Source organism: Myotis daubentonii, chromosome 7, assembly GCF_963259705.1.
Source record: "Myotis daubentonii chromosome 7, mMyoDau2.1, whole genome shotgun sequence".
In the NCBI taxonomy this organism is placed as follows: domain Eukaryota; kingdom Metazoa; phylum Chordata; class Mammalia; order Chiroptera; family Vespertilionidae; genus Myotis; species Myotis daubentonii.
In genome coordinates this window covers 49,018,927-49,046,642 of record NC_081846.1, presented here as the reverse complement: position 1 = coordinate 49,046,642, position 27,716 = coordinate 49,018,927, and the positions used below count along the sequence as shown (strand labels likewise).

The window sequence follows — 27,716 nt, the reverse complement described above, 5'->3', positions numbered from 1 at the left end:
GCCCCTTGCTCAGGCCTGACGCCTCCACCAGAGGTGTCAGGCTTGGACAGGGGACCCCCATCTCCCCCCAATCACTGGCTCTGGCCCCTGCCCAGGCCTGAGGCCTCTGGCCCAGAATCATGCCTGGGCAGGGGACCCCCATCTCCCTCTGATTGCTTGCTCCACCCCCCGCCCAAGCCTGACGCCTCTGACCCAGGCTTCAGGCCTGGGCAAGGGGACCATCATATCCCCCCAATCCCCGGCTCAGCCCCCCACCCAGTCCTGATGCCTCGGCCAGAGGAGTTGACCCTCATCACCCTCCGATCACCAATCACCGGATCGGCCCCTTGACCAGGCCTGAGGCCTCTGGCAGAGGTGTCAGGCCTGGGCAGGGGACCCCCAGCTCCCCGCGGTTGCAGGCTCCGCCCCTGCCCAGGCCTAACGCCTCTGGCTGAGGCGTCTGGCTCGGGCAGCGGGGACCCGCAGCTGCAGCGGCCCCGTGATCGTGGGCTTCGCTTTAGGCCCAGGCAAGGGACCCCTAGCTCCCGAGACTGCCAGCTTCGACCGTGCCCAGCTCCCATTGCTGGCTCCACCCCTACTTCCTGCTATCACTGGCCATGGCGGCAAAAGCGCCTGATTCTCCGATCATGGCTGGGGGGCAGGGCAAAGGCGGCCCCAGGGCCGCCTTTGTCCTGCCCCCCACCTCTTAGCTCCCCCCTGGGTTTCCGATCACTGTCAGTGGCAGGGGGCTTCTTCCTGCTTTCCCTTTCGCCTTCCTGCATTGTGCCTACATATGCAAATTAGCCGCCATGTTATTGGCAGTTAACTGCCAATCTTAGTTGGCAGTTAACTGTCAATCATAGTTGGCAGTTAATTTGCATATAGCCCTGATTAGCCAATGAAAAGGGTATCGTCGTACGCCAATTACCATTTTTCTCTTTTATTAGTGTTGATATGTTTTCCCCAGTGGATTAATTTTTAAATAATTAATTTTGACATGATTTAAAACCTATAGAAAAGTTATCAAATGGAACAAAGGACTCCTGTACCTCCAGATTCCCCATTTGTTAACATTTTAATGTATTTGCTCCATTGTGTGTGCTCGGTGTGTGATCATGAGTGTTTTTCGTAGCCTTACGAGAGCCAGCTCCTGACATGATATCCCATCCCTCAAAGCACTTCAGTGTGTGTTTCCTCCAAACAGAGATGCTCTTCTACATAACCAGTATGCAGCACTCCAAGTCAGGAAGCGAGTGTTGGTACAACACTACCATTCATTACACAGTTTCAACATTATACACTCAACAGTGGCTCTTTTTCCTTTCTGGTCCAAGATCTTTTCCAGGAATATTTATTGCATTTAATTTTCATGTCTCTTTAAATTCCCTCAGTCTGAAAGATTTCCTTAGTCTTTCCCTATCTTTGACAGTTTTAAAGAGTGGAAGTTTTTAATGATGTGGGATGTGGGAATTTCTGACATTTCTCCCTGACTGGGCTCAGTTAATGCATCCTGGGTGGAATGACACAGAAATGACTCTGCATTTCTCCCATCACATCAGATGCACAAGATGCCAACCTGTCCACCACTGGTGATATTAACCTTGATCACCTGGTCATGTGGCTATATGCCAGGTTATTCATATTAAATTTACTTTTTTCTCTTTGAAATTGACTAGTTATTTTGTTGAAAGGTTTCTCAGAATTTTGCTGACATCTTGTTCTTCACCAGATTCCACCCACCAACATCCACGGACAACCATGCCTGAATAAACCACCTCTCTGACAGTTGCCGAATGGTGCTTCTTATTTCTGTTATTCTTTCTATCTTTATTAGTTAGCTTTCTGCTTTAAGAAAGATGTCTCTGTTATCTGTTCCCCTGTCCCTCTCTCTCCCATCTTTTCTTCCTTTATTCTCTAGGAGAGTTCTTTCAGATTCATAACCATTAGATGCTTCCAATTTGATGTTCTTGATATCTGTGCCTTAAACACTCTAGCTTCTCTCCTGCCTTAAGCTCCATCCATGTACTCTTTCTTTAGATACCTGGTTGTCTCAAACCAGGATTCTGTCAAGTGTTTTTAGACTGAGGGGCCATTTTTGTTCTTCAGGTGACTTTATATATCTCTTGCCTATCTTGGGTTGATGTCAGAGTTTACTTCAGATGGCAATTAAGTGGTGATCTCACTTTCTTTATTGCCATTATTGGGTGCGAACATACTGACCACAAGAATTTAGACCAACTCGCTCTTGGTATAGTCTTTCTTCTTTTTCATACCCTCAGTTGGGTATGTGCCGGCTTGACCAAATTCACACTTTTATTGAACACAAATGCAAACATTTTAAACAGATTCACTACAAATGATATTTCTTAAGTTACTTTTTATAAAACAACAACAAAACCATGGAGAGCAACAACCCATATTTTCTCTTTTTATTGTAAAATGTCCTAAGCTAAAAATCACTTGTAATTCCATCCCAAGTCAACTAGTTTCATTTTTAAACACGTTCATGTATTTATATCACTTATTTTTCACTTATATTCTCCCACGTATATTTCAGTATCCATATTGGAAAATAATGGGTCTGTGAGCCAGGTGACATTTAGAGAGGACAGTTCTGACCAGGTGGCCCAGCCTCTCACCAAGGAGCTCTGGTGCGGGCAGAAGCTTGTGTTCTGGGCGTCAGGGTCTTCATTTACATTGGATGGTGGATGAGGGGTCTTCAGATTCCACGTTGGATGAAATCATTTTTAGAGCTTCTGAGGCCCGATTATATTCTAACTGGGGGAGGAGACTATGATGACAGATGAATAACCTCCATTTGTAGAGTACACAGCTGTACTGGTACGCTTGAACGTAAAGACTGTTCTGAGGCCAGACCAGTCTTTCCTTCAGAGGACAGCTGTGCTTAGGAGATTTGTGTTGTTTTAATTTCCATACTGTTTATCTCTTTTTTCCTCAAGTACAAAAATAGAGTAACAATAGCAACATGCTCCCAAAATACCACATGAAAAATTAAGAAAAGAATGTTTGGTTTAATTTATGAACATAGGTGCAGTACTTGGTATTTTGTAATTATTGGTAAAAAAAAACAAAAACAAAACACAACACAGCAATTATTTCTGTAAGTGAAAAGTTTGAAACACTTGAATTATGTTTTATGAGTAATGGCAGATAGAAAAAAAAAAGGTAATTGTTTCACCAGCAGATATATCCCTGAGCAGATTCAAGTAATTTATGTAAACATTTACTCTATTTTAGTGTTTATCAAATGCATTTCGAATTTTTTTTCTGTTCAAAATGTCTAGGATTCGTACACTATGGACCCACTCAAGATAAACCTTGAGTCTGAGACTGTGTACTCAAAGCAGCATTCTTTTCAGCCCTTCTTATGAATAAATTCTTAAGTGGTTGAGACAACAGTTTTAGTACTATATATTTTAATTAACAGAACACAAAAGCTCATTAGAGGATAATTTGCTGACAAAACAACATGAAGAAAATACAAAAATGGAAACTTAAGCTATTATGTAAATTTAAAAACTAGAGATGAATGATACCGTAATAGTGCCTGTCTCTTAGTAGCTTGAGAGTTTTGGGGGAATAATAATAAGAACTTTTTTCTTTAAGTTATTTTTTAAATACTTTTTATATTACTTTTTTCAAAGTAAAACATGTGATGGCTAAACAATTATAGCACAGAAGAGCTTATTATATAAAACAATATTTTCTAGTTTTTTATTTTAAAAATATATAGAAAATTGAAAAAGTAGTCTAATAAACACCTGTTCTTTTCACATATATTCAACAATTAATACATAACTAACATGTATATTTTTTATATATAATATGTGATATATGTTAGATATGTAATATCTATTTAAATATATATAAAAATGCGCATGCACATATGCATGCTTATATGTTTTTCTTGAATTTTTTAAGTTTTCTTAATCTTGAAAATAGCTTTCAAATATCATATTTCACTCCTGAATACTTCAACATATATCACCTAAGAATAAAAATATTCTCCTTCATAATCTCAATACCAGAAAACATATAAAATTAATAATTCTGCCGAAACCGGTTTGGCTCAGTGGATAGAGCGTTGGCCTGCGGACTGAAGGGTCCCAGGTTCGATTCCGGTCAAGGGCATGTACCTGGGTTGCGGGCACATTCCCAGTAGCAGATGTGCAGGAGGCAGCTGATCAATGTTTCTCTCTCATCAATGTTTCTAACTATCTCTCTCCCTTCCTCTCTGTAAAAAATCAATAAAATTATGTTAAAAAAATTAAAAAAAATTAATAACTCTGTGATATCATCTAATAACCAGTCCATGTTAAAATTACCCAAATTGTCTCCAAAAAACCTTTTTCTTAAACCTGGATTCTGTAAAAATTCCCACATGCTTTTGGTTGTTGTAAAAGTAACCACTTTAAATTCTTTCAATTGTTTCTTAGGCAAATTGCCTCCAAATCACTAAATAATATGCTTATACAAGTACTTCTTAAATAATCAGTTGAGCCGAAACCGATTTAGCTCCGTGGATAGAGCGTTGGCCTGCGGACTGAAAGGTCCCAGGTTCGATTCCGGTCAAGGGCATGTACCTTGGTTGCGGGCACATCCCCAGTGGGGAGTGTGCAGGAGGCAGCTGGTCGATGTTTCTCTCTCATCGATGTTTCTAACTCTCTATTTCTCTCCTTTCCTCTCTGTAAAAACTCAATAAAATATATTTAAAAAAAATAATAAATAAATAATCAGTTGATATTTACTATATTGACATTCTATTTTGATAGCTGAAGATTTAACTTTTTAATGATTTCTCACTATGCCCTTCCTACCTATGTGGTTTTTATTGTTATTTGTAGTTAAACCAATAATCAGTGTTTAGATTAACATCAATATGTAAGTATCTGTATATATAAAAGGCTAATATGCTAAGTGTCTGACCGTCCAACCGGTCACTATGACGTGCACTGACCACCAGGGGGCAGACGCTCAATGCAGGAGCTGCCATGATGCGCACTGGCTGGCACCGTGGACCTGGCACTGACAAACCAACACTCAGCTTCCCCGAAGTGGGACACAGGCCCCACCACCACCCTGAGCGACACACCACCAAATCACAGCCACCACTGCTGAGACCCCATGGTGCAAAATGCGGCCCACAGCCCAGCACAGCCTGGAAATGGTGGCTGTGTGTGCCAAGTAATGATGTCACTTAGCAATGCCCAGCTTCCTTTCCCTAGCAACTAGGGAGTTTCTTCAGCCCAGGAACATGACTTGCTTTATAGCCAGGTGCAAACATTTTACAGATTAACCAAATGTCTGTGAAGCATTTTCATGTGCCTCATCTCATTTGATCCTCACAGAAGTCCTGGAGTAGGTAGTTAGGAGACTCGATAGAATCCTATTTTCTTTTCATTAGCTGGAAAATGGAGATTTTGAAAGCTTAGAAACTTGACCCAACTGAAAAGAAGTAAGAAATGGTGGACCTTGAAAATGACTTCAGGTTTTCGGACTGCACAGAATATAGTCAAACACGGCTGTAGTTAAATATTTTACCCTTTGTTCTCCCTGCGTGATCTACAATAATAATCTTTTTCATGTTGATATTTACTGCTGTTTTACTGAATTACCTGAAAGAGAAGTTGGGGTGTTTCACTGGGCTGGAAAAAGTTTAGCTAAATCAGAAAGCAGGTCTAATTAAGCAAGTTTATTCTACATATATAAAAGGCTAAATTGACTCATGCATGCGCGATACATATAAAGCTCTTGCTGTTGCCAATTACATGCGTGTGTTTCCATCTGTAAAGTTTAGCTAAATCAGAAAGCAGGTCTAATTAAGCAAGTTTATTCTACATATATAAAAGGCTAAATTGACTCATGCATGCACGATACATATAAAGCTCTTGCTGTTGCCAATTACATGCGTGTGTTTCCATCTGTCATTGTTGATGGTGAATTGGTTGACACTTCTATTATAGAGAAAGGGCGAATAGCAATATTAAAATATTTCTTCTAATTAATTTCCTTTCAATGTGCATGAATTCATACACTGGGCCACTAGTTCTATAAAACCAAGAGCTATGATTACTTTTCCTTTCTTGCTTAGCTTTTTTCTTTTTTCCTGAACTTTATGATTTTAAAATTTATATCACTTAATTTTTCTACCATTAGCATGGTCAACCTTTATTAAGGGCTTACTATGCCAAATAATTTCTAAGTGTTTTACATATATTGGTTAATTTAATCATCACAACAACCTATGATACAAGAATTATTACAGGTGAGGAGAATGACAAATGACAAATAGAATAAGCAAAGTAAATTGTCTGAGTTCATACAAGTGCTAAGCGGTGGGATAGGGCTTTAAACGTAGGTCACTTTTATATAGGGAACAACTTCGCTGTTCTTTCCACAGATTCAGAGTATTACATTTCTCAGTTCTCCTTTCTTCTTCCTGCTTCATTTCTCAGTTCTCCTTTCTTCTTCCTGCTTCCCTCCATCCTCCGGTCCTAATCTAGACTAATTGGTTTTCTAGGTCTGTTACAAAGCTCTTTTCTCTTTGTTCTTGATTCCTTGGGACCTTGGGTATGAGTGGCACCAGTGGTTACGGAGTGAGAGAGGCAACAGTTCAATCGGAGATCATCCCGGACCAATACCCAGCTTTGCCTTCTCTTCCTCCCACCCCACTGCCCTCTACAAAGTGCTGAAACACAGGTGGAAGACTGTCTGTGCTTTGTGCTGCGTTTGTCATTCTCAAACTCAATTTCTAAGAATAACGGAAAAGAAGAGCAACTTAGTGTTGTCATTTTTAGTTGTGAGACCATGTCCTTTGAGGAGTTTGGCAAAATTAAAATGTTTTTCTAAAAGCTTTTTGGCATTTCAGTTACTAACAGTCACAGTGTATTAGGCCAATTTTTAAAACCAATATTTGCTCTCTTTGGCTTTAAAAAATTCCCAGAGAAATGTGTCATCCAAGAACTCCTGGAAAGATAGACCTGATTCCTCATAAGAGGTGACTGCTTTCCTTTTTCCATCACTGCCAACTGTTATGAGATGCTCTTCACCTCTGATATGGCTTATTTTTTTAGATTTAATTGGATCAAACCATTTATAATAACTCATTTATTGATTATATGAGATTCTGGGTTGGGCAAAGGAAAACGGCATAGGACAGATAGATACCCTTCAGTCCTGGGGACTACATAGATACATACACAGACACAGACACAGACACACAGTACATAATTTTTCTTTCTTTCTTTCTTTTTTTTTTTTTTTTACCTGAAAATATGAGATACAGTTACAAATTGAAGTGGCTTTGGACAAATATTTATTTATTTATTTATTTATTTAGTAAGACTTGATTGCTTGCTAATGTGATCTTCAAAGGCACTGAAACAGGTGTTATAGAATAGAGGAGAAGAATGTGCCTCTTGGGTTAGTGTGTGTATATATGTGTACACACACACACACACACACATATATATATATATATATATATATATATATATATATATATATATATATATTAAGAAAACAGCTTCTCAGTTAAAGAGAAACAGTAAGTTGTGGAAAGTGAAAAGTCTGTTTTTAGTAGAAATCAATTTCTTTACTTAATGAGAAGAATGAGAGGAACTTCTAGAATGGTTATAGAACTAGAAGGGACCTCTGAGATCATCTAGTACCGTAGTTTCATAGTTGAAGGAATTGAGTTACAGTGAGGTAAATGGGTTGGCTAAAATACCACAACCTACTTTGCAGATCTAGACCTAAGTGACCCTGAGTTCCAGATCTGAGCTCCCTCCACCACCATAAGTGAACACCAGTAATGTATGTATGTCTGTTCACAGTTGTCTTCTGGTGGAAAAAGAATTTAAACCTCTTTCCAATTGATCTCTGACACTGGAAGCTGGACAATAGGAATAAAATGGAAATTTAGTATTTTAGACTTAAAAAAATAACTTTTATAATTATTATTGCCATAACATGAATTCATTTAATTATTTTACTGAATAGTTCATATTCAGTAAAATATGTAAGCATTGCAGGAGCATAATTCCACAATTTAATAATGGAGAAGTGACAATTACATCTTTTTTGACATTTATTTTTTCAGCACATGGAAACATAATTGTATTTCTTATGTTAATAATGTCTGTCCAAGCCGAGGATATGGATTAACTTTTGATTTTCTTCTTAAGTGTTATTTTTTGATAATTGAACGATGCAGTCACTGTGGAGCGAAACTTTATGACAGCGGTTCTCAACCTGTGGGTCGCGCCCCCTTTGGCGGTCGAACGACCCTTCCACAGGGGTCGCCTAAGACCATCCTGCATATCAGATATTTAAATTACAATTCATAACAGTAGCAACATTACAGTTATGAAGTAGCAACGAAAATAATTTTATGGTTGGGTCACAATATGAGGAACTGTATTTAAAGGGCCAGAAGGTTGAAAACCACTGCTTTATAATAAAAACTTTTAAATTACAGATTGTCTTGCACTAACATCTTTTAAAGCATTAGAACTCTAATTGCCACAGGAAGGGAGAATTGATGACAAAAGTGGGGACCCCTCTAAGTTCCTTGCTAATCATTCAATAATAGAATGAGTCATTCATTTTCCATGATGCTGGTTCTCATGCCTTTGCCTGGGAGGAAAGTACTAATTGGCCCTGTTAAATAGACAGCTTGACAAGTAACTTTAAGAGACATACTTTGAGCATTACTAGCAACAGGAGGAATGCAGGATTTTAGAAGTCAGGATTAGTAGGTTCCAACTTGCTGGTGAAAGCGGGCTACTATTTTTAAAAGTACAAGTTGTGCCAGGAAGAAAATCTGCAATGAGCCAATTTCGTTGGAGAAATTTGAACGTAGCTAGCATTACTCTTTACCTTTCGGAGATCCTGTCTCTGGTGACTTTTTTGGAGAACACCAACTCCTAGAGATGTCTGTCTCTTGCAGTATAAAAACCACAGAAAAGAAATAAAGAACTCAAACTCTCTTTCCTGGACAGACTCCAAGTGGAGCTGGAACTTCAGAATCCAGCAAATGTTTGTATTGACAGCGTAAGCTGCATCTTGAAATTATAAACAATGGGTCAAGTCTTCTGTTTTCAATAGTTTGGTCTCCCTCTTGTAGGTGTAGTTTCCAGAATATTCAAAACCACCTACATTTTCATTGGGTAGAGGTTTGCCAGATGGTAGTGGGGTTGTGGGGCCTGGCCCATGGGAAGACTGTAGGTCTAAAGTTCTTTGAACCAGACTGACCCGGCAAGGAATAAAGTCATAGAATAGAAGAGAATTTTAGAGAACACTCGAGAGAGACTTCCAGCTTTTGCATGAACGTGTCTCATGTCAGGCAGCTGAATAATCATAATCGAACAGATTGTCAAACCTCAGAGGGAAGGTAGGGGAGAATAGAAGGGGTAAGAGATCAACCAAAGGACATGCATCCATGCATATGAGCATGACCAATAGACACAGACAATAGGGGGGTGAGGGCATGTGCTGGGGTACGGGAGTAGACGGGGAGAGGTCAATGGCGGAAAAAGGAGACATGTAATACTTTCAACAACAAAGAATTTAAAAAATAATATGATTGTATAGACCAGTGGTCGGCAAACTCATTAGTCAATAGAGCCAAATATCAACAGTACAACAATTGAAATTTCTTTTGACAGCCAACTTTTTAAAACTTAAACTATATAGGTAGGTACATTGTTATTAACTTAATTAGGGTACTCCTAAGCTGGCCTTTGCTAAAAACGTCCTCAATCTGATTGAGGTACGTTCGCTGAGGTCGACCCCTTCCAACTCTCCCATCCACACTTGTCTTATATACTTGTTTCATCTACCAGGGGTCCTCAAACTTTTTAAACGGGGCCAGTTCACTTTCCCTCAGACCGTTGGAGGGCCGGACTATAGTTTAAAAAAAACAAACTATGAACAAATTCCTATGCACACTGCACATATCTTATTTTGAAGTAAAAAAAACAAAACGGGAACAAATACAATATTTGTATTTGCATGTGGCCCGCGGGCCATAGTTTGAGGACCCCTGGAGACTATATAATATAGTAAACAATATTGTCATTTTTATGCCAATAATAATTAGCTGCAAGTGCTGTCATAATGAACTGTCAGTTCAAGTGCTGTGTACATTACTTCATTTAATCTCCTAATAGCCTTATACAGCAACTGTATAGCAATTAAAGGCACAGACTCTGGAGCAAGACCACCTAAATCAGCTGTTCTCAACTTGTGGGTCACGACCCCTTTGGCGGTCGAACGACCCTTTCACAGGGGTCACCCAAGACCATCCTGCATATCAGATATTTACATTACGATTCATAATAGTAGCAACATTACAGTTATGAAGTAGCAACGAAAATAATTTTATGGTTGGGTCACAACATGAGGAACTGTATTTAAAGGGCCAGAAGGTTGAGAACCACTGATCTAAATGAATCTCAGCTCCATATTTGTTTGCCATGTGCTGTGGCACATGCGTTATTTAATCCTTTTGTGTCTCAGTTTCTTCATTGGTAAAATGAGTATCTACCTTTTAGGGGTTGTTGTAAGGATTGAATGAATTAGTATGTGTAAAGAGCTTAGGAGTGCCTAGTCCAGAGCTGTTGCAAAATCTGTTCCCATTTTAGACAGAAAGTCAGATTTAAGTTGTTATTTGATATGTGACCTTATACTGGAAAGGGCTGGGGGTCAAAGACAGCTCTGCCCACCTATGAAGTCCATATCTGCTCTTCACCTTACACATTCTCCTTCTCCCGTGTCATCACAGCCCATTTCATTTCGGAGGAAATCTTGATCAAGTGCCACTTCTCACTGAATTCTGGCTGCTTTTATCTTTGCACTCTTGATATCAGGTCTATCAAAATACAGTAATTTGTCCTCAAAGAGGAGGAAAAGAAAAAGTGCAAACTTGGGCTTTTTCTGCCTCGCTCATTACCGTTGGCTAATGAGCTTTAATGCTTGATGGGGTTGTTTGGACTCTGGAAATCTTATGATTTGGAGAAAAGGAAGAAACTCCCAGTTTAGAAGTTTCTTAGAAAGTCCAAATGAATGAGCACTGGGATCCTTGTTTAGTCCCTTCCTTTTCCTAGTAAAGGTCCAGCTCAGGAGGATGCTAGCCAAGGTCGGGAGCATGCTTATAAACACGAGTGGATGGGAGTGGTGCTTGTCCAAGTAAAGCTCTAGCTACAGTTTAAAGGAGGATGTTGAGACCTTTACTACCTCTTGTTTTTGGCTTTTGAGGTAAAAATAGCCTCAAATGCCATGGAAAGAAACAGCCGTAGGCATCTTTTTTGCTGTTAAAGATCCTGCAAAAATTTTCCTTGGAATTGGGTTTAATTTCAAAAATCCATAGAGATTGTGGAAATGTAAGAGGTTACTACTCCCTTCTTGAGTATCTGCTGGAAGATAACCTCTAAAATTTTGGGGGAAAAGTGTTCTTTCCACTTTTTATTTGGCAGGTATACACCAAACAGTGTAGGCATAAATGCCTTTGTAAAAAATATATCTTTTTATTGATTTCAGAGAGGAAGGGAGAGGGAGAGAGAGATAGTAACATCAATGGTGAGAATCATTGATCAGTTGCCTCCTGCACGCCGCCTACTGGGGATCGAGCCCACCACCTGGGCATGTGTTCTTAATAGGAATCGAACCCGGGACCCTTCAGTCTGCGGGCCGATGCTCTATCCACTGAGCAAAACCGGCTAGGGCATAAATGCCTTTTAGTCTGAAGAGAAAATTAAGGTGCATGTCCTTAACGAACTGAGGTAGCACTGTAGTGTGCTGTGACAATACAGCTGAGAGATTATTCTTATGAATAATCCTGCAGTTAATTATTATTATTTTTTTGCTTTAAGAACACATAACCAGTTTAAAGGACATTAAAGGATGTGTCATAATTTAGTCATTGTTGTTCGTGTTGTCATCGTTCACTTATTCTCCATTGGGAATCTAGTTTAGGGCCCAGATAGGAAAGTTTAGCTGTATTTGTCCTGCCCTGTGCTGCTCTGTGCTACCACGTAATTAACTGTGTTATCTTTGGTTGTTTGGAGCTGCAGTACAATAAATTCCTGGAGGGTGGGGAATACTTCTTTGGTTCCCTTTCTTAATAACAGCGTAGGCCTCAATGTCATTTGAAATTACGAATGAAGTAATTTTAGAGCAAGATCATTATTAAAACACTTCCTCCAAGGATATGGAAACCGCTTTGCCTACGTGTGAGAAATTATTCTTGAAACCTGTGGGATTTCTGTTTCATAGTGAATGCTTAAAATGACTTACTACACACTTTGTTGGAAACTAATATGTTTGTGTCTCTTTTTCTTCCTGCCCCTTACCCTTTCATGATGCAAATCTGGGTACCCAGAGCTCTCTACGCTGTGTGATGTAGTCCCTGGTTTTACCCCATGCCCCTCTGCCCGATGTGCCTATGCCTGCATCTCTAAGGCCCTTGACCACTTAGTCTCGTTGTAGCCCCACAGTTCTAGCTGTTGCTAAGCACTGACATGTTAAAAAGTGATCAGTTTATCTCCCTGAAGAACTGATGTCTTTCTGAGTTTCTTTTTTTGGTCAGTGGAAGGGAGTGTCTTCTGAGCCTGACTTCTTCTGAGACTGACTTCCCTCTCAAATGCCATTGTTCCCCATGCCTTCCCCACCCCAGTCTGTTTCCAACTCTGGTGGCATATTAGAATTCCCCAGGGAGCGGATGCCCAGCCCCAGGGCCACTGAGTCATCAGTCTGTTGTGAAAAGCTCCAGGGGGTTGTGATGGGATGCAGTGCTGGGATCACTACAGAAAATGTTCATAAATGTTCGTTAACTGCTTAAACAGTGATTCTGTGCACATCATAAACATGGGTTAAGGTTTTGGTGATGGTTGGTATTTACTGGAATGCTGGTCTTAGTAGCATTTTTCAGATAGTCTTAGTGACCACACCTCATAAATTACAGAGTCTTGGCAATACCCTGCCACATGGAGAAAAATCTATTTGGAAATGGGAAGAAGCTTTCTTTTTAAATGGGATATGGTCTTAAAAATTTTTTTAATGAAAAATAGACATTTATTATCCACTTTTTAAATGATATACTGTATAGATACATTTTGGAAAGATTTCCAAACTCTTTTTCTTCCTGCTATATGAATACAATTTCTTTGCTCATGTTCATGAGAGCATTAAAATACTATTTCCTATAGATATATGATTTCTATTTTCATTTGATTACTAAATCAAGTTGGACAGAATTGGTTGGAGCTTAACTCTTCAAGGAAATAAATCCAATCTGGTAAACAAAATTTAAGAATAACAAGGCTATCCAACATTGGAAAGCAGCTGATGAGATCCTCATCGTTCCCCAAGCTGGGATTAGGGCACAGCCTAGATCAGGGGTAGGCAAACTTTTTGACTCGAGGGCCACAATGGGCTCTTAAACAGGACCGGAGGGCCGGAACAAAAGCATGGATGGAGTGTTTGTGTGAACTAATATAAATTCAAAGTAAACATCATTACATAAAAGGGTACGGGTTTTTTTTTGTTTTGTTTTTTTAGTTTTATTCATTTCAAATGGGCCGGATCCGGCCCGCGGGTCGTAGTTTGCCCACGGCTGGCCTGGATGCTAATACAGCCCGATAGAGAGGTAGCAAATAAGTAAATGTGCCAATCTAAACGTCAGTACGGGGCAGTAGGGAAACTGAAGCCCGTATTTTATCCCCATTGATTTGGTGCAAAATGGAGACATACTTTTCTCTAACCGAGAGAGATGATGACTATCTCATAGTCCTGATAGATTTGTCAAAAGGATCCAGAGAGATAAGGAGTGCAGTAGTGGCTTTGAAGACTGGCAAATAACAGCTGGTCGAAGAGGAGGGGGGAGGCGGAGGAGGAAGGGGAGGAGGGGATGATGGTAACAGAACTTGAAGGGGCAGTTCCAGAAAATTGCTAATGGGACTTCTTAGGTGCCCTGGAAATGAGGCACTTCCAGACCGCGTGACGTGGGTTCTTCTCACTGAGTCAGGGGTGAGAGATGAGATGTTGTCATGTTAAGCTAATAAATGACATTAGTGAGACCAGGATTTGAAAAGAATTGTGCTCGCAACTTGGGAGCTTTCCCGAGGAAGGCTTCCAAGCGCTGGGAGCCAAGAGATCACCCATCTCTGCCAGGAACAATGGAAACATCTCAATTAAAAATGGACTAGCCTTCCGGAACCTTGGGACCTAACGAGCTTCGCTGAGTGTAGTTTTCTTTGAGGGGAAATAGAAGTTTATAATTTGTTAGAAGCAATTTTTCAAAAGTAAAAAAGTGAGGCATATAGAAGTTGTTCCTGCCTTCCCAGCTCCTTCTGGAAAAGCCAATTTGGGTAAGTGCATCTCTAAGTCACTGTGCTGGGCAGGGACTAATTTGAGAACACAGTTGGAGAATTTATTGTAACAATGATTTTGTGTGTGAGATTCCCTGGTTTGGATTCTTGTCATCAAATTCAAAGTTTTGCAACTCTGTGTTCTAACTCTTGAGTACTACAAAGGAGCCACAAACCCGTGGCAATGACCTCAGATCTTGAGATCTGTGTAATGAGCACAGGTGGCAGAGAGCTGGGTGCAGGAACAGGCTTTGGTGGGATTTCCAAAATAGTCCAGCTACTTCATTTAGGGCAAAGGCTTTCTGACATTTATAAAGTAGGTTGTAAAGCAGACGTTTAGGACTGCACATTAAAAATGTTTTCCTATTTGTTACTGTGAGTCTAATCTCTCCTGAACAAACATTTCCTTGTTATTTAAAAAATAACTTTATTAGTATGCTGAACATATTAGCATTCTGTGGCAGTTAGGAAGTGGATTCCCCTGTGATGTAGGTGAAATTTTAAATAAAGTGGGAGAAATTGGTAGGAGTGAGATACCAAGAGCTTTTGTGTATTTTCTGACTACTTGAATGAATGAATTACATACATCTTAATAACTCTTCAAGTTTTTTTTTTTAACATGCCAGGGATAATAGCAGCTATGTTAGTAGTACTTTCGGGTATAAGGAACAATACCTGATTGACATGGAACATAGGTCAGTGGGCTGAAATTTGGGTGCAGTAGCTTCACGAGGACAGGAGAGACCCCCGCTGTTGCTGCCTTTCCACTGTGCCATTCTTGGGCTTTGTTTTTAAGCTCAGCACCTCTTGATCCCAGTGTGGCTGCTACTGCTCCAAACAGTACTTTTTTACAACAAGGAAGGAAGAGGAAGAAAGAGGCTGAGTGAAAAAATAAACAGTTCATTTATCAGGGAGGAAATTTTTTCTCAGTCACCTCCACACCCCCAGTAGCTCCTAGGGACATAGAGAAAGCAGATGTCTGGAGACTAAGAATCTGACTTTCACGATTGTCCCAAATCAATTATAATTGATAAGTTGCCTTTTCAAATAAGTGAGGTATTTTGTTTGCAAGAAGGGAGGGGTAGGTGGGAGACCAACACTGTGTACCACGGTAGCACGCGCCAGGCTTTCGGAGAAGAGAGCGCGTGAGCCCTGGTCATCCAGGATCTCACTACCTCTTGGTGGGGAGAAGACAAGTGATCAAATAAATGACCATAGTGATCTGTGGAGTACGGACAGTGTCAGAGGTGCAAGTACAATACTATTACATCAGGATTTAGAGAGAAGCGGAGAGGATCAAGAAAATATTAGGAAAGATAACATTTGAGATGGACACTGAAGTTTTCAATAGGTGTTGACAGCGGCCTTTAGACATCTGCAAAGTCAAAAGCCTTGGGTTTGTGTAACATGTGTCCCAGGAGAGCAGTCAGTGGTTAATAGTGGAAAGTGTTTGAAGCCCCAGTATGCCGTGGTGCGTGCTGCATGACTGCATTAGACATCAGCAAATGAATGAAAGTGTGATTTAATGTGCTCCCAGTTGCCAAGTGCAGTGCAGTGCTGCTTCTCCAAACAGATGACCTTCATCGGTGACCACACTCAACGTATCTGTCCTCAGAAACTCATTCAAGGGCCACCCTGGACTGTATTTAAAATTGAACTTTGAACTCACGTGTGTTTCTGAGGCCTGTTGTTTGTAACATGTGGGTGCAGGTAGTATTTTTTAGGTAAAAGAAAGTGCTAAAGGACCTCAAGTCACAGGTCCAATTTTCTCCGTGTGATGTGATAATATGGTGCAGTTGAATGAACTGTGGTGGGCTTCTAATGCTGGTGGTTTACATTGCCTGCATTTTGAATGCTGTTGAGTAAACCGTAGCAAGTTATTTTTGGCACGTTCGAGCAGTCAGTGAACTAATTTGTCTGTATGGAAAGAAATTAATGGAATGAAGTGGTATTTGCGAAAGAAAGCTGTCTCCATCCAAATTGTCCAACACTGCCCCGTACTGTGGTCAAACAGAGGCAAGACTGGAGACTCAGGTAGAGAAGGAACTGAGAGATCCAAGTGGCCTTTCAAAGACGTATTAGCAGAAGGAAAATACATCAGTCTATGTAAGAAAAATATTAAAAATAATACTAATTTTTAATACTCAAGGGATTCGCTTGACAATAAGCCCAGTGAATGAAGGGGCTGCCAAAAACTTAGTGTTAATGTAGCTCCTTATTGTTGACGTTTGATTCTAGACTGAGAAAGATGATGATTTTATGATTTTACTCTTTTCTGATTTAATGAGATTTTATGTATGTGTAACATGTATATAATATATAATATATATTTTATGCATTTCTCTGTGAAATAAATTTAATATAGTTCCATTGCCTTTATCACAACCTACAGAATTAATATATGTTTTCATAGAATACTAACATATTTTACTGTATTATTATATGTATATTATGTATCTAAACTACATCTATGCTGTATCTGTGTCTTTATCTATGTAGACATTATCTGCAGAAAAGAAGATTTAGAGCTTCTTAGCTGTTTTGAATGGCATAGGACTGTCATGTGGACGAACGGTTGTGATTTGTTATCTTTATTCCTCTTGGTAGGGAAGGCCCAGTTGGTAGAGTTATGGGGAAGCACTTGGGCTTCTTTCTAAGACATAATTTTCTGAAAGCGCTGCCCATAGGTGCGGTAGGCTGCTGTGGGTGTAAGAGAATTCCTTATTCATTCCTTTGAGACCAGGCTGTTCAAGCCTAGGCTAAGGCCCTGGTTCCTGAGCTTTCGGGGAGTCAGCATTGCCTGGAGGGCTTGTTCAAACCCAGACGGCTATGTCCCACCCCCAGAACTGTTGATTTAGTAATGTTGGCATGGGGCTGGAGAAATTGCATTTCTAACAACTTCTCAGATGCTGCTGATGCTGCTGGTCGATTTCAGAAGCACTGAGCTAAAGCATGCTTATTAAACTAGAAATCATTTGTGCATAGGACTCATTTGGGAATTTTTGTTAAAGCACAAAAATGATTCCGTTGGTTCAGGACTGAGGGTCTGCATGTTTGACGTCTCTCAGATGACACCGATGCTCCTGGTCCCTCCTGGTCCCTCCTGGTGCCTGGTGTGAGTAACAGGGCTAATGAACCCATCAGGGGTGGGGAGGCCTGAGGAAATGTAAGCATCCAGGGGGAGTTAGATCAGAGGTTGCAATGCTGAGCTCCTGAAAAATCATTTTATTTTGTAAATCCCCAGAGGTGACAAAGAAAATGCTGACTTTTGCTTAAAAATTCTTTTTCATGGTAAAAACCTTTATCTTACAATGACCACTCCATAATTACTAACATTTTTCTTACCCTTCTCTGCAGGCCTTTAAAGAAGACCTCATTTAACCCATTCTATAAAGCTTTTGCCCATCTGGGAAATGCCTCACTGAATCCACTACAGAACATTGAATGGAAATGACCTATATGTTCTTTTATTTAATTGAGTTCTGATGTTTACTTGCAGATTTGGTTATTTCTCATAAATGCTCCATTGAAGAATTTTGAGGGTTTAATCCCATTATGTCCACACACTGTGCTTTCCAGTGATACCACTGGGGGTTGTGGCCATGGAAAGAGTACAGTAAATCAAGAGATTACTAATCTTTTTAAAAATAAAATGGTTCTATATCTATTGCTTGGATAATGCAAAGTTGCATTAAAAAATGCATGTTTCCTATCAAGAGCCAAGTGCATATTTTATTCTGTTTTCTCCTATTTACTCCCTATGACTAAACTGTGTTTTTTTTCTTTGCTGCCTTCGGAGTTGTCTCTATACCTCTTATTTGAGCTTTGATTCTAATCTCGTGAGGTTGTATCACTTTTTAGGTTAGGTTTTCTGTCATTAGGGGATATTCTCATAGAATCAAGAGCAGCTCTTAGACCAACTGGAAGTGCAAGATGAAGATCTCAAGAGAGAGAAGCTGATTATTAATAGTTCTTTAACCTTTGATCTGTTGTTTTTCTCGTACAAAGGGAAGGAAAGCAGCATTTGCCTGCCTGTTGCCAGAGACTTTACATCAGTGTTTCATTCGATTCTCAAAAGCCATGTGGTCCCAGTGGTGTAATTGCATCACAGGAAAACTGACTCAGGGTGGTGAAGCAATGAAGGTAATATCTCACATGCCCCCTACTGGGGATCGAGCCCACAACCCAGGCATATGCCCTGACTGGGAATCGAGCCATGACCTCTTGGTTCATAGGTTGATGCTCAACCACTGAGCCATGCAGGCCAGGCTCTCTTTAGCTTCTTATCCAGCAGCCACCAACAAACTATCAGCTGTACTACAGCAGCCAAACGAAGATAGACTCCCAGTTGGAAGAATCATCCCCAGAGTGAAAATGAGAGAATGGGAGGAGGATTGTGCCGACCATTGAGCCATCAGCGCTCAGCTACAAACGCCCCCTTCTAATTTTGTTTGTGGCATTGGGACCCAGGTCCTAAAAACCACATTGCTCCTATGCCAGCACTTTCCCTATGGTGTCTGTCAATATGGGGTCCTACAGGGGGACTGCATGGCTGGAGGAGGGAGGCTGGAGGAGGAAGACCAGACACACTCTTCGTGTGTACCTCCTTTCCTGAAAGGGTCACCTCTGACGGCAGATCTTCAGCAGGAGAGATGGTTTGTTTTCAGCAGTTGATTCTGGTTTCTGACTGTCCCCAGCCTGGCCTCTCCTCCTTGCGGGTCTGGGTCCAGCTCTTTGGGGGTCCCTCCCCAACTTCTACTCTCTGTTCTCTCACCCCTCCCTCGGACTTCCTCTGTGACATCTCAGGGTTGCCTTTGTGTCTTTCAGTACTCCTATACCAATTTAACCAGGTCCTTCTGTTGAATTCTCTCTGTTAAAAATGATTCCTGGTGCATTTTCCTGGCGAGGTCCTTGTGGATCCATGCTGTCTTAGAGAAAACGTCGCAGCCATGCTGCCGTGAAAGCACAGCGCCCAAAACACATGCTGCCCAAGACTCACACAGGGAGTTCGTTGGGCAGAAGTTGTACAAGAAGTTGAAGGACTTGCAAACGAATTCCTTTGCAAATTTGTTAGGTTCATATTTTCACCACACAAGTCAATCCTGGGATAGCTTGTCACATATGAGAGAAGAATAGGAAACAGCAACCAGCTGAGAGAAGCTATGTATTCGGGATCAGCTTTGCCTTTGGGTTTGGGGATGATATTCTCTCTGGGCCCCTGTTTCCTCCCTTTCTACGTGTTAGTTAATACTCATTATTAAGTCAAATGAAGATAAGAGATTGCGTACTTGTAAAAAGTATAAGGCCTTAAATTAAATTAAACTGTTATGGTGGTCAAATAAATATCATAATGTTCTCATTAGACACAACCTCTATGTGAAGCAGTTTGTCTATGCTGAGACCTGAGGAATGTTTCAGTGATAATGGGGTGGGACTGTGAAGGGTGATGGAGGCCAGTCCCTGAGGTCCTGCTCTGTCCCGGCATTGTGCTCAGTGCATCGCAAATGCCTTCCTCCAACTTTTACATTTTATAGTCGAGAAACTGGTTCTGCTGATGCCGAGAGTCAGCTTTCCTAATTACGCTCTTTCCTGTCAGTGTGTGAAGGGCGCTTCCTTCATTCTGTTTCATTCTGTCTTGTTTGGCGTTAAAATTGGTGCTAGGCTGTCAAATTTTTCTGGGGGGGAATTTTTAGTATCTTGGCAGATCATAAGCTTAAATGAAAACCTTTATGAGTCTCTCCTTTATGAATTGCTGTCTTGAAATTCCATAAAGTCATCACGCATTGTTTGTGGTTTTGAGGCACCAGTGGACGATACTCCTGGTACTGAGATGTCCACAGGTCCATGAGCGTGTGCAGACAGTCAGAACTATTGGCAGAGTGCAGTTCTTGGAGTAGAATAACAGGGTTATGAATATGTACCTGAATCCCTTTGTTTTTAGTTCAAGTCACTGAAACATTGAATGAACTATTTTCCTCTTTTGTAAAACAGTGATAATAAAGTCTGTTTGCTTATCCCTTGGGGACTTTTTGAAGATTGACTGAGATGAAGTGTGAAAGCGCTTGTGAATTGTAAGGCAGCTGGCAAATGTGATGGAATTAAACGATTAATGGGCTGCAGGAGGGCTTGAAATCTCCCAGACCTCACTTTTATCATCATAATGCAATGAAAAAAAGTCTGTTTACTCCTAGTGGTACTGTCTTAAAGACTTTCCTGACCGCATGCTGTAATTTCTCTTCTTAAAAATATCTTTAATGCCCTTTATATCTTATTTTATGCAACATGCAGGGGGGCACATTTTTCATTGTTAGAATAAAGACACACTTTTTTAGAATTTCATGAGCTTTGTCTTTAACAACTCGATTCTGTTTCTCAAATAGTTGTAATAAAGCCATGGTGAAATATCGCAATTCTGGAGTTTGTTTATTTCCCCCCCCCCCCCAGAATCCTGGAAATGCATAGCAAGGAGACAGTGTTGATATTCTCAGACCTGTCTGTGCTTTCCAAGGATCTTAGCTCTCCGGTTATGGCATTGGTGGCTTCCGGTCTCTGATCTGGCCCTCCGATAAGGTTGAAGTAGGCTAGACTGACAGGCCTCTTTACCAGCTATTTATGGTGTAGCTGTAATTATTAGAGAGCTGCTTGTGAATTTCTAACAACAAACAAACCACAACAAAGTTTCTGCCAATTATTATTTATTAACAAAAGCAGCCATTGTCTAAGGATCTCTTCCATTTCCTTAAAGAATAAAGTTAGATTCAGAAAATGCTCCTTAAAATACTAAAAAGTAAAAATTTAGTTAGAAAAGAAAAAGGTGATGCAGAAAGGGTTATAGGATCCAGGCTGTTTACTCTTGAAGAGAGAAGAGTGCAGGATGACTTAATCAGTGCTTTCAAATATTTGAGGAGGTTACCGAGTGGACCATCTCTCCAGAGGGCTGAGGAAAGAGGAAAATTGGTTTACATTTCAGCAAGAAAGGATAATGCAGGAATAACATTTTGATTCAAGTGTGATAAAAAACTAAGATTCCAGGGGAAGATGTGGTTTTTGTGTGTGTATGTTTGTTTGTTTTTTTACCTCTTTGAAATAATTATAGATTCACAAGAAATTGCAAAGAAATGTACATGGAGGTTTCATGCCCAGAGGAAATTTTTGAATGATCTCTCTAAAGAGTAATCTGGTTTGGAGGAAAGAGGCTGGACCAAGTGGCATAATAAGCTCTTGAGTTTCTGGCTCTTTGATTCGTTTTTGCCAATCTTATGTTCTTCCCATAGGTGTTGGTGGAGAAACAGCACTGAGTTGTTGGATCAGTGGAGTCAGACCCAACCTTGGTTCAGTCACTCAGTACTTGAGTTCTGGCTAAGAAAAAATTCAGAGCCTAGATTCAAACTCTATGAGAAAGTTTATTTAGAAAGTCACAGAGGTAGAAGTGAGCTGTAAAGGACGTAAGCCAGCTCAGGGAACAAGTTACAGAGGCAAGAGAAGGGCCATTGGAGCTTGGGAGAAGGAGAAGAAGAGGGAAAGAGGGGGGAGAGGGGGGGGGGGAGAGAGAGGTAAGGAAGAAAGGGATGGGGGAAAGCGAGAGTGTGCTCCATAAGGAGAGCCACACTGGCTCCTCCTCTGGAAGGTTTTTATCTGAAGGTCTCAGGGGAGGATCCCAATCGAATATTCATTAGCTTTCCAGGTGTGTCCTTTCAGGGTTGTGCTCTCTACTAATTAGTTGGCAACTGGGCAAAGGGGTCATTAGTCAATGCAGCTGGTCCTAATGTCAGCCATGTCGTCGCTTGTCTGGTTTTGCTGCTTTTCTGGGCCTGGAGCTGAAACATACTTAAGGCCTAGATGTATTTGATGTGTCAGAACCTCATTGTCCTGCGGGCTTAATGCTCAAAGGCTATTCTCCTGTCCCCTTGTTTGTCCCCCTGTAAGGGAGTCTAACCCAAGGACTAGGGGAGGAAAGGTGAGGGGAGGGTCTGAATCTCCAGACCAGTGACGTGAACGGTCAGGGGGTCTAGCCCGCATGGCCAGTGATATGCTGGGGGAGGAAAGGTTACCCTGGGGGCAAGGTCCTAGGGACTTTCCACCCAGTGACCTACTGTACCCGGCCCATCGTCCTTGTTCTGCTCATCCCTGTTTCACTGCCTGTCACGTAACACACTTCCCTCTATGAGTTTATGACCAGCACAGACTAGAAGTCCTCCTAATGTGTAAAATGTATGCTTCTTGCTATAAAAATTTAAGAGTAGCCAGTACTTATGGAATACTTTCCAGATGTTGAGCACCATGGTGTGAGGTTTCTATTCATTCTGTCAGTGCTCACACAACATTTACAAGGTAGGTTTTACTGTCTCTGTCTTATAATTGTGGTAACTAGGGTTCAGAAATATTCAGTAGCTTTCCAGCACTGCCAGCTCAGAGCAGATTCACTAAAAGAGTTTTTCTCTCTACTATGTGATTCTACCTGGAAAACTTTCATATTTTGTCCTAGGAAGAGTATTCTCTTCTGCCTGCACACCAGACTACATACCATCTTCCCTGTGTTTATCCCTTTTCAATGGGTCTCAAGAGGCCAATGATTGAGAAACATTTTCCAACATAAGACAGAGTGTAATTATGATTTTCATTTTACAGATAAGGAAATAGAGAAGTTGTGTGGCGTCTCTCCAGGCGCAGGCAGAAGCATTTTAAAATTCTCAAGCTATCTATTTAATGTTGGTTACATTTTTCTTGACGAAGTTTCATCATTGTTTCATACCTGTTGGTGCTCCCATTGACTTGAACTTCATCCTTTTCTTTACTTGACATGGCACTAAAATGGCATCTTGTTTTTGTTGCCTTTACTAATCTCTCCCTTGTCTCAGTCACAGTGAGATCTTTTGCTGGAATTGCCCCGTGGAATTAGATGACATGCAGGTGTCTTGGAGCTTTTCGTGTTTGGTTTTTGTGACTTTTGAGTTTTTGAATTTTACCTGGCATAGAGATCATCCTGTTCATCTCTATTTCTAAAGATATTTACTTTTGGTATTAAGAGTTTGCAGGCTCATTTTAAGATGTTGAAAAATACAGAAAAGCATAAAGAAGAATGTTAAAGTAAGCCACAGCCCTATTACCTGGCAATAGGCATGGTTAGCCTTTTAGTATTTATGCTTAGCTTTTATGTGTCAGCTGTGTATAAATGAAATCAGGAGGCTTTGGTTAGAAATAAATGATAAAGACTTATTCAAGGTTCTTAGGGTTTGCAAACCAGAAACACAGCTAAGAAATCCCCAGAGTATTACAAAGAAGACAGAAAAGCTAAGAGTTCTCATAGCAAAATGTTCATTCCTGAGAAGAATCAGTTTCGCATTCTTCGTCTCTGGATTGGTCTGAGATTGTGATCCCCTGAAAGACTCGTGGTCTGCAAACTGGATGGCAGGTGGTCTGGGTACATGAACTTTCTCTCCTTAGTCCTTCAGGCACAGAGGCTTTCATGTACATCCAGGCACCGAGGTAGGACTTGAAAGATCAAAAGTTCAAGTTCCCAGACTAGTTAAAACAAGAATAGAATTGTTTCCTCACGTCTCAACCTACTTAATTTTAGTAATTTAGCAGCTTGACTAGAGTGACTCCATTTTATTTCTTTATTCTATTCCTCATATGTCAGAAATGTACGTATAAGTGATCATCATATAAAGATTGCTTTACCTCTTGCTTCTGAGCATTTTTCCATGTCATTAAATATGCAATGAAAGTATTTAAATGTTTACCTTTAAGTAAATAGAAAGCATACAAATATACAAACTTAAAATAGCACAGAAGGGTATAAAATGTAAATTAATATATTTACTTAACCCCAAAAGGTTATCACCACTAACAATTTTTTGCTACTCTTCCCAATAAAAGTGTTTCTAACTACACAAATGGGATATTATTCTTGTTCTGTATCTTGCATTTTATATTTATTGTTGTGTCTTGAAGCACAACAAATTTACCTAATTTTAACAACCTTATGGAATTCCATTGTATGGAGTACCATATTTCACATGTATTCTTCTGACAAACATTTGTTCCCTTTCTTTTTTTTTTTTGTTATCTCAGGCAAAACAAGTAAACTTTATTTTTTTTAAATGCCCCAGTATATCTGTAAGGTATATTTCTAATCCTATCTAATAATAGACAAACATGGTAATTGACCATACCTCTGCTACGCTTCCCATTGGCTAATCACCAGGATATGCAAATTAACTGCCAACAAAGATGGCGGCCGGCAGCCACCCAGCTAAAGCGAACATGAGGCTTGCTTGCTCCAGTGATGGAGGAAGCCAAGGTTGCCCGCCTGCCACAGCCCAGCTCTGAGCTGCGAAAGCAACAATGTTGCAATTATAGAAGCTAAACAAACCCCAGATATCTGCTTTCAGCCAGCCGGGGCCTCAGAGCTTAGAGCGCCAGTGATGGCAACAGAGTTTCAATTATAGAAGCTAAACAAACCCAGATACCTGCTTTCAGCCAGCCACGGCCTCAGAGCTGGAGCCGGCTCTCAGCTCCAGTGACAGCCATAGAAGGTAAATAAATCCCAGAATAAAAAAAAAAAAAAGAAAGAAAAAAAGAGACTGGGAGCTTCAGTTGCCTGCCAGCCTGAAAACGGCCCTCAGCCCCTCACCCAGACTGGCCAGGCACCCCATTGGGGACCCCCACCCTGAAGGGGGTGTGATCAGCTGCAAACAGCCATCAGCCCGTCATCCAGACTGGCCAGGCACCCAAGCAGGACCCCAACCCTGATCCGGGACACCCTTCAGGGCAAACCAGCCGGCCCCCACCGGTGCACCAGGCCTCTATTCTATATAGTAAAAGGGTAATATGCAGACTGACCCTAACAGCAGAAAGACTGGGAATGACTGGTCACTATGACACACACTGACCACCAGGGGGCAGATGCTCAATGCAGGGGCTGCCCTCTGGTGGTCAGTGCGCTCTCACAAGGGGGAGCTCTGCTCAGCCACAGCCAGGCTGATGGCTGCCAGTCCAGCGGTGGTGGTGGGAGCCTCTCCTGTCTCCTCAGCAGCGCTAAGGATGTCTGACTGCAGCTTAGGTCTGCTCCCCGCTGGCAAGTGGACATCCCCCGATGGCTGCCGGGCTGCCAGAGGGATGTCTGATTGCCATCTTAGGCCCAATCTCCCGGGGAGCAGGCCTAAGCCAGCAAGTGGTCACCCCCGAGGAGCCCCAGACTGCTAGAGGGCACAGGCCGGGCTGAGGGACCCCCTACCCCCGAGTGCACAAATTTTTGTGCACTGGGTTTCTAGTAGGATATAAAACTAGTAACGCCTACAAGAGCTTAAGCATTTTAACACTTTGCTAAATACTGGTAAATTGCATTTCAAAGACTGATTATCTCTGTTTAGGGACCCAGAAACAATTTACCACAGTAGCTGTTTCTCCTTACTCTTGTCAGCATTGGAATTTATCATTGGCCTTCTGGATGTACCATCAACATCTCAGTCATACTCCCTTCCTCAGGGCCTTCGCCTTTGGCTGCTATTTTTTTCCAGAATGTTCTTTCCCCAATTTTCTTTCTAGTTTATTTTCTTACCTCCTTCAGGAGTCTTCTCCCTTTCTCAGTGTCCTTCCCTGACCAGTCAGTTAAATATTAAAAACTGCAACCCCATCCTTCTTAGCAGGCTTAATTTTTCTCTATAGTATTTTTCATTATCTGGAGAAACATACACCACTTTATTTTATTTTATTTTTTGTTAAATTTTTTTCTCAATTATAGCTGTCACTCAATATTATTTTATATTAGTTTCAGGTGCACAGCATAATGATTAGACATTTTTATAACTTACGAAGTGATCCCCCGATAATCCTAGTGTCCATCTGGCACCACACACAGTTATTACAATATTATGGACTATATTCCTTGTTCTGTACTTTATATCCGTGACTATTTTGTAACTGCTGATTGGTATTTCGTGATCCCTTGACATTTTTCACCAAGACCCCCATTCCCCTCCCATCTGGCAGCCATCAGTTTGTTCTCTGCATCTCTGAGTCTGTTTATGTTCTGCTTGCTCATTTATTTTGTTGTTTAGATGCCACATGTAAGTGACATTATGTGGTGTTGTCCTTCTCTGTCTGATTTATTTCGCTTATCAAAATACCCTCTATCTTCCAGCATAACACCACTTTATTTTTTATCTTCTTCCTGCTAAAGTGTGAGCTCCATAAAAGCAGGCATTTTGTCACTGCTGCATCCCAACACTTAGAGCAGGGCTGAGGTATCACAGGTGCTCAGTGAGTCATTTGTTAGTGAACCATTAAGCTAGCTACCATTTTTCCCTATTAGAAATATCGGTGCATGAAAATCTTTACATTTATGGCTTTTTTTCTTTGACAAGTTTCCTTAAATAAATTCATAAAAGTAGGAATACTCAGTGAAAGTGTATGACCATATTGCACATATTTTAACAATACTTCTTTCATCAACTTATCTTTTGTTATTTTAGGGAAAGGGGAAATTATAGTTTTTATGAATAGGTTGTGTTAGGATTGACTGGGTCTACATCCTGTGTAAGTTATTTACTCTAAGTTTTAAGGCCGTGAGCAGATCCCTTAACTTCTTTGAAATTTAGTTTATATTTCTGTAAAATGGGACTTCTATTTACTTCAAAGAATTGTTGGGCTTTAAAAAAAGTTTGTTCTGCAAAGCACTTGACAATAGTAACTACTAACAAGTATCAGGTTTGCTATCTCCATCTGGGTTTCTTTCCACTATTTTTTTTCTTGAAACAGTTTAATCTTAGATAAGACTATAGAACACACAGCCATGCACACATGCCTACTCACTCAGGCACATGTATACATGTGTATCTAAACATGCACCCACATATTAGCTTTCAAAATCCAATCTATACTTTTCTTGTAAGTCTAAAAATTTTAATATTTACTGTGACCCTGGCCATGGCCCCCTATCGCTGATGAATGTTGGCGTCTATGGAAGTGCTGGTAGTCAGGCAATGAATTGAATCAATCACTTCTCTCTATCCCTTCTTTCTTTAATGTTCACGTGTCCATACCACAGTCTTCCAATTTTTTTTGAAAAATGTAAGACATGCTAGAGTTAGAAAGGGCTAAAAATCTCTGGCCAAGCTCCCCACTGAAGATTATTACATAATATTAAGTCATTAGAACTGACAGATACCCTGTGAACATTAATTTTCTTATTAATCTCCTTTCCCATATTGTAAATGTGTTTGAGTGCAAGAATCACTTCCTGTTTTCTGTATACTTATAGCCACACCACAGCCCAGAGCTTACCTTAACACTGTGTGGAGATGCCCAATTCATGGTTAAAAATAGAAATCCATGCTGTTCAAT

General features: G+C 40.7%; 1 protein-coding gene across 2 annotated transcripts in view; it reads left to right on the top strand.

Annotated features, from left to right (window-relative positions):
• The window catches only part of CERS6 (ceramide synthase 6), a 269,444-nt gene that overhangs the window by 42,122 nt on the left and 199,606 nt on the right, over window positions 1-27,716 (top strand). The gene's annotated exons all lie outside the window — the stretch shown is intronic.